The following is a 7,500-nucleotide window of genomic DNA, read 5'->3' as shown; positions in this document are numbered from 1 at the left end:
ATAAATTTCCACATATTCGCCTGACAGGCTGAGAGCACAAAATGCCAACATTCAGCGTCCCCTGCCTTTGGGTGTTGCTACAGTCTCGCCGTGGACGACTCGCAAATGCTTGTGGCAATTTGCAAATGCTTGTCTGGAGACTTGAGTGTGGCTCCGGAGCTCCACATTAAGACCAAAAGGGGACTCTCGTAGTCTACAGGTGTAGCAGACAGATGACCCGATCCGGTTGGGTTGGTGCAGTGAGTTTTACTAAATAAAAAGGTAATGAATCAATTTTAAAAAAATGGTGTTTACTGAATGCAATAAAGGGAAGTATAGTTAATGTGGCAATTAGCAGGTGTGGAGAAGCTTCATTCATTTTTTTTAGCTTCACTGGTTATATCATTGGTTCTTATTTTATTAGTTCCACTTTATTCTTCCATTTATTCCAATTTAATTTAAATAATGTCAAATAAATTGTACATGACCATGGGTGGATAGCAGTGAACGCCCCCCCATGTTATTGGTGGATATATTGGTGGTACGGGGCTGGAATAATATTAGTGCCCCCATGTGGTCCGAACGTGTAGCTACGGAGCCACACACAAGTCTCCTGACACGCATTTGCAAATCAGCACACGCATTTGCGAGTCGTCCGCGGCAGGACTGTAGCAAACGTCACCTGTAAGAACACAGCCAATCAAAAGGTCCCGTTTTTACAGGTCGCCCATCTACGGATTTTTGTCCGCATTTAACCATGTGTATGTGCCAACAAATCATTGTACACATTTGCTGATATTTGTCATATATCTGTGACTTCAATCATGCATTGTAGATTGTTGTTACACATTTGTGACTGTGGTTAAAGTTTCAGATTCTTGTTACGTATTTTTGGATTGAAGTATTTGCCACAATAAAGACCACATGTATAAAAGGCAAAATTTTGAAAGGAATTGTCGCTTACGGCCATACTACCCTGAGAACGCCCGATCTCGTCCGATCTCGGAAGCTAAGCAGGGTCGGGCCTGGTTAGTACTTGGATGGGAGACCGCCTGGGAATACCAGGTGCTGTAAGCTTTTGCACCGCAAAAAAAAATTAAAAACTTTGACAAATGTAAGCAAGTATGCGAGCTGCTTTTTTTATAAATTTCCACATATTCGCCTGACAGGCTGAGAGCACAAAATGCCAACATTCAGCGTCCCCTGCCTTTGGGTGTTGCTACAGTCTCGCCGTGGACGACTCGCAAATGCTTGTGGCAATTTGCAAATGCTTGTCTGGAGACTTGAGTGTGGCTCCGGAGCTCCACATTAAGACCAAAAGGGGACTCTCGTAGTCTACAGGTGTAGCAGACAGATGACCCGATCCGGTTGGGTTGGTGCAGTGAGTTTTACTAAATAAAAAGGTAATGAATCAATTTTAAAAAAATGGTGTTTACTGAATGCAATAAAGGGAAGTATAGTTAATGTGGCAATTAGCAGGTGTGGAGAAGCTTCATTCATTTTTTTTAGCTTCACTGGTTATATCATTGGTTCTTATTTTATTAGTTCCACTTTATTCTTCCATTTATTCCAATTTAATTTAAATAATGTCAAATAAATTGTACATGACCATGGGTGGATAGCAGTGAACGCCCCCCCATGTTATTGGTGGATATATTGGTGGTACGGGGCTGGAATAATATTAGTGCCCCCATGTGGTCCGAACGTGTAGCTACGGAGCCACACACAAGTCTCCTGACACGCATTTGCAAATCAGCACACGCATTTGCGAGTCGTCCGCGGCAGGACTGTAGCAAACGTCACCTGTAAGAACACAGCCAATCAAAAGGTCCCGTTTTTACAGGTCGCCCATCTACGGATTTTTGTCCGCATTTAACCATGTGTATGTGCCAACAAATCATTGTACACATTTGCTGATATTTGTCATATATCTGTGACTTCAATCATGCATTGTAGATTGTTGTTACACATTTGTGACTGTGGTTATAGTTTCAGATTCTTGTTACGTATTTTTGGATTGATTTGCCACAATAAAGACCACATGTATAAAAGGCAAAATTTTGAAAGAAATTGTCGCTTACGGCCATACTACCCTGAGAACGCCCGATCTCTTCCGATCTCGGAAGCTAAGCAGGGTCGGGCCTGGTTAGTACTTGGATGGGAGACCGCCTGGGAATACCAGGTGCTGTAAGCTTTTGCACCGCAAAAAAAAATAAAAAACTTTGACAAATGTAAGCAAGTATGCGAGCTGCTTTTTTTATAAATTTCCACATATTCGCCTGACAGGCTGAGAGCACAAAATGCCAACATTCAGCGTCCCCTGCCTTTGGGTGTTGCTACAGTCTCGCCGTGGACGACTCGCAAATGCTTGTGGCAATTTGCAAATGCTTGTCTGGAGACTTGAGTGTGGCTCCGGAGCTCCACATTAAGACCAAAAGGGGACTCTCGTAGTCTACAGGTGTAGCAGACAGATGACCCGATCCGGTTGGGTTGGTGCAGTGAGTTTTACTAAATAAAAAGGTAATGAATCAATTTTAAAAAAATGGTGTTTACTGAATGCAATAAAGGGAAGTATAGTTAATGTGGCAATTAGCAGGTGTGGAGAAGCTTCATTCATTTTTTTTAGCTTCACTGGTTATATCATTGGTTCTTATTTTATTAGTTCCACTTTATTCTTCCATTTATTCCAATTTAATTTAAATAATGTCAAATAAATTGTACATGACCATGGGTGGATAGCAGTGAACGCCCCCCCATGTTATTGGTGGATATATTGGTGGTACGGGGCTGGAATAATATTAGTGCCCCCATGTGGTCCGAACGTGTAGCTACGGAGCCACACACAAGTCTCCTGACACGCATTTGCAAATCAGCACACGCATTTGCGAGTCGTCCGCGGCAGGACTGTAGCAAACGTCACCTGTAAGAACACAGCCAATCAAAAGGTCCCGTTTTTACAGGTCGCCCATCTACGGATTTTTGTCCGCATTTAACCATGTGTATGTGCCAACAAATCATTGTACACATTTGCTGATATTTGTCATATATCTGTGACTTCAATCATGCATTGTAGATTGTTGTTACACATTTGTGACTGTGGTTATAGTTTCAGATTCTTGTTACGTATTTTTGGATTGATTTGCCACAATAAAGACCACATGTATAAAAGGCAAAATTTTGAAAGAAATTGTCGCTTACGGCCATACTACCCTGAGAACGCCCGATCTCGTCCGATCTCGGAAGCTAAGCAGGGTCGGGCCTGGTTAGTACTTGGATGGGAGACCGCCTGGGAATACCAGGTGCTGTAAGCTTTTGCACCGCAAAAAAAAATAAAAAACTTTGACAAATGTAAGCAAGTATGCGAGCTGCTTTTTTTATAAATTTCCACATATTCGCCTGACAGGCTGAGAGCACAAAATGCCAACATTCAGCGTCCCCTGCCTTTGGGTGTTGCTACAGTCTCGCCGTGGACGACTCGCAAATGCTTGTGGCAATTTGCAAATGCTTGTCTGGAGACTTGAGTGTGGCTCCGGAGCTCCACATTAAGACCAAAAGGGGACTCTCGTAGTCTACAGGTGTAGCAGACAGATGACCCGATCCGGTTGGGTTGGTGCAGTGAGTTTTACTAAATAAAAAGGTAATGAATCAATTTTAAAAAAATGGTGTTTACTGAATGCAATAAAGGGAAGTATAGTTAATGTGGCAATTAGCAGGTGTGGAGAAGCTTCATTCATTTTTTTTAGCTTCACTGGTTATATCATTGGTTCTTATTTTATTAGTTCCACTTTATTCTTCCATTTATTCCAATTTAATTTAAATAATGTCAAATAAATTGTACATGACCATGGGTGGATAGCAGTGAACGCCCCCCCATGTTATTGGTGGATATATTGGTGGTACGGGGCTGGAATAATATTAGTGCCCCCATGTGGTCCGAACGTGTAGCTACGGAGCCACACACAAGTCTCCTGACACGCATTTGCAAATCAGCACACGCATTTGCGAGTCGTCCGCGGCAGGACTGTAGCAAACGTCACCTGTAAGAACACAGCCAATCAAAAGGTCCCGTTTTTACAGGTCGCCCATCTACGGATTTTTGTCCGCATTTAACCATGTGTATGTGCCAACAAATCATTGTACACATTTGCTGATATTTGTCATATATCTGTGACTTCAATCATGCATTGTAGATTGTTGTTACACATTTGTGACTGTGGTTAAAGTTTCAGATTCTTGTTACGTATTTTTGGATTGAAGTATTTGCCACAATAAAGACCACATGTATAAAAGGCAAAATTTTGAAAGGAATTGTCGCTTACGGCCATACTACCCTGAGAACGCCCGATCTCGTCCGATCTCGGAAGCTAAGCAGGGTCGGGCCTGGTTAGTACTTGGATGGGAGACCGCCTGGGAATACCAGGTGCTGTAAGCTTTTGCACCGCAAAAAAAAATAAAAAACTTTGACAAATGTAAGCAAGTATGCGAGCTGCTTTTTTTATAAATTTCCACATATTCGCCTGACAGGCTGAGAGCACAAAATGCCAACATTCAGCGTCCCCTGCCTTTGGGTGTTGCTACAGTCTCGCCGTGGACGACTCGCAAATGCTTGTGGCAATTTGCAAATGCTTGTCTGGAGACTTGAGTGTGGCTCCGGAGCTCCACATTAAGACCAAAAGGGGACTCTCGTAGTCTACAGGTGTAGCAGACAGATGACCCGATCCGGTTGGGTTGGTGCAGTGAGTTTTACTAAATAAAAAGGTAATGAATCAATTTTTAAAAAATGGTGTTTACTGAATGCAATAAAGGGAAGTATAGTTAATGTGGCAATTAGCAGGTGTGGAGAAGCTTCATTCATTTTTTTTAGCTTCACTGGTTATATCATTGGTTCTTATTTTATTAGTTCCACTTTATTCTTCCATTTATTCCAATTTAATTTAAATAATGTCAAATAAATTGTACATGACCATGGGTGGATAGCAGTGAACGCCCCCCCATGTTATTGGTGGATATATTGGTGGTACGGGGCTGGAATAATATTAGTGCCCCCATGTGGTCCGAACGTGTAGCTACGGAGCCACACACAAGTCTCCTGACACGCATTTGCAAATCAGCACACGCATTTGCGAGTCGTCCGCGGCAGGACTGTAGCAAACGTCACCTGTAAGAACACAGCCAATCAAAAGGTCCCGTTTTTACAGGTCGCCCATCTACGGATTTTTGTCCGCATTTAACCATGTGTATGTGCCAACAAATCATTGTACACATTTGCTGATATTTGTCATATATCTGTGACTTCAATCATGCATTGTAGATTGTTGTTACACATTTGTGACTGTGGTTATAGTTTCAGATTCTTGTTACGTATTTTTGGATTGATTTGCCACAATAAAGACCACATGTATAAAAGGCAAAATTTTGAAAGAAATTGTCGCTTACGGCCATACTACCCTGAGAACGCCCGATCTCGTCCGATCTCGGAAGCTAAGCAGGGTCGGGCCTGGTTAGTACTTGGATGGGAGACCGCCTGGGAATACCAGGTGCTGTAAGCTTTTGCACCGCAAAAAAAAATAAAAAACTTTGACAAATGTAAGCAAGTATGCGAGCTGCTTTTTTTATAAATTTCCACATATTCGCCTGACAGGCTGAGAGCACAAAATGCCAACATTCAGCGTCCCCTGCCTTTGGGTGTTGCTACAGTCTCGCCGTGGACGACTCGCAAATGCTTGTGGCAATTTGCAAATGCTTGTCTGGAGACTTGAGTGTGGCTCCGGAGCTCCACATTAAGACCAAAAGGGGACTCTCGTAGTCTACAGGTGTAGCAGACAGATGACCCGATCCGGTTGGGTTGGTGCAGTGAGTTTTACTAAATAAAAAGGTAATGAATCAATTTTAAAAAAATGGTGTTTACTGAATGCAATAAAGGGAAGTATAGTTAATGTGGCAATTAGCAGGTGTGGAGAAGCTTCATTCATTTTTTTTAGCTTCACTGGTTATATCATTGGTTCTTATTTTATTAGTTCCACTTTATTCTTCCATTTATTCCAATTTAATTTAAATAATGTCAAATAAATTGTACATGACCATGGGTGGATAGCAGTGAACGCCCCCCCATGTTATTGGTGGATATATTGGTGGTACGGGGCTGGAATAATATTAGTGCCCCCATGTGGTCCGAACGTGTAGCTACGGAGCCACACACAAGTCTCCTGACACGCATTTGCAAATCAGCACACGCATTTGCGAGTCGTCCGCGGCAGGACTGTAGCAAACGTCACCTGTAAGAACACAGCCAATCAAAAGGTCCCGTTTTTACAGGTCGCCCATCTACGGATTTTTGTCCGCATTTAACCATGTGTATGTGCCAACAAATCATTGTACACATTTGCTGATATTTGTCATATATCTGTGACTTCAATCATGCATTGTAGATTGTTGTTACACATTTGTGACTGTGGTTATAGTTTCAGATTCTTGTTACGTATTTTTGGATTGATTTGCCACAATAAAGACCACATGTATAAAAGGCAAAATTTTGAAAGAAATTGTCGCTTACGGCCATACTACCCTGAGAACGCCCGATCTCGTCCGATCTCGGAAGCTAAGCAGGGTCGGGCCTGGTTAGTACTTGGATGGGAGACCGCCTGGGAATACCAGGTGCTGTAAGCTTTTGCACCGCAAAAAAAAATAAAAAACTTTGACAAATGTAAGCAAGTATGCGAGCTGCTTTTTTTATAAATTTCCACATATTCGCCTGACAGGCTGAGAGCACAAAATGCCAACATTCAGCGTCCCCTGCCTTTGGGTGTTGCTACAGTCTCGCCGTGGACGACTCGCAAATGCTTGTGGCAATTTGCAAATGCTTGTCTGGAGACTTGAGTGTGGCTCCGGAGCTCCACATTAAGACCAAAAGGGGACTCTCGTAGTCTACAGGTGTAGCAGACAGATGACCCGATCCGGTTGGGTTGGTGCAGTGAGTTTTACTAAATAAAAAGGTAATGAATCAATTTAAAAAAAATGGTGTTTACTGAATGCAATAAAGGGAAGTATAGTTAATGTGGCAATTAGCAGGTGTGGAGAAGCTTCATTCATTTTTTTTAGCTTCACTGGTTATATCATTGGTTCTTATTTTATTAGTTCCACTTTATTCTTCCATTTATTCCAATTTAATTTAAATAATGTCAAATAAATTGTACATGACCATGGGTGGATAGCAGTGAACGCCCCCCCATGTTATTGGTGGATATATTGGTGGTACGGGGCTGGAATAATATTAGTGCCCCCATGTGGTCCGAACGTGTAGCTACGGAGCCACACACAAGTCTCCTGACACGCATTTGCAAATCAGCACACGCATTTGCGAGTCGTCCGCGGCAGGACTGTAGCAAACGTCACCTGTAAGAACACAGCCAATCAAAAGGTCCCGTTTTTACAGGTCGCCCATCTACGGATTTTTGTCCGCATTTAACCATGTGTATGTGCCAACAAATCATTGTACACATTTGCTGATATTTGTCATATATC

General features: G+C 42.4%; 6 non-coding genes across 6 annotated transcripts; all 6 read left to right on the top strand.

Annotated features, from left to right (window-relative positions):
* Window positions 1-937: 937 nt before the first annotated feature.
* Window positions 938-1,056, top strand: LOC148328318 (5S ribosomal RNA). Its single transcript, XR_015845960.1, has one exon. It is a non-coding gene; the product is annotated as a 5S ribosomal RNA (ribosomal RNA).
* Window positions 1,057-2,054: 998 nt separating this feature from the next.
* LOC148328317 (5S ribosomal RNA) lies at window positions 2,055-2,173 on the top strand. The gene has a single exon (XR_015845989.1). It is a non-coding gene; the product is annotated as a 5S ribosomal RNA (ribosomal RNA).
* A 998-nt stretch (window positions 2,174-3,171) lies between these two features.
* Window positions 3,172-3,290, top strand: LOC148328316 (5S ribosomal RNA). The gene has a single exon (XR_015845959.1). It is a non-coding gene; the product is annotated as a 5S ribosomal RNA (ribosomal RNA).
* A 1,002-nt stretch (window positions 3,291-4,292) lies between these two features.
* LOC148328315 (5S ribosomal RNA) lies at window positions 4,293-4,411 on the top strand. Its single transcript, XR_015845958.1, has one exon. It is a non-coding gene; the product is annotated as a 5S ribosomal RNA (ribosomal RNA).
* A 998-nt stretch (window positions 4,412-5,409) lies between these two features.
* Window positions 5,410-5,528, top strand: LOC148328314 (5S ribosomal RNA). The gene has a single exon (XR_015845957.1). It is a non-coding gene; the product is annotated as a 5S ribosomal RNA (ribosomal RNA).
* A 998-nt stretch (window positions 5,529-6,526) lies between these two features.
* Window positions 6,527-6,645, top strand: LOC148328313 (5S ribosomal RNA). Its single transcript, XR_015845956.1, has one exon. It is a non-coding gene; the product is annotated as a 5S ribosomal RNA (ribosomal RNA).
* Window positions 6,646-7,500: the final 855 nt, after the last annotated feature.

Source organism: Idiotropiscis lumnitzeri, chromosome 11, assembly GCF_059441095.1.
Source record: "Idiotropiscis lumnitzeri isolate Australia: NSW breed Sydney's pygmy pipehorse chromosome 11, RoL_Ilum_1.0, whole genome shotgun sequence".
In the NCBI taxonomy this organism is placed as follows: Eukaryota; Metazoa; Chordata; class Actinopteri; order Syngnathiformes; family Syngnathidae; genus Idiotropiscis; species Idiotropiscis lumnitzeri.
The sequence above is the reverse complement of the archived record's forward strand: the minus strand, read 5'-3'. Positions and strand labels throughout refer to the sequence as shown.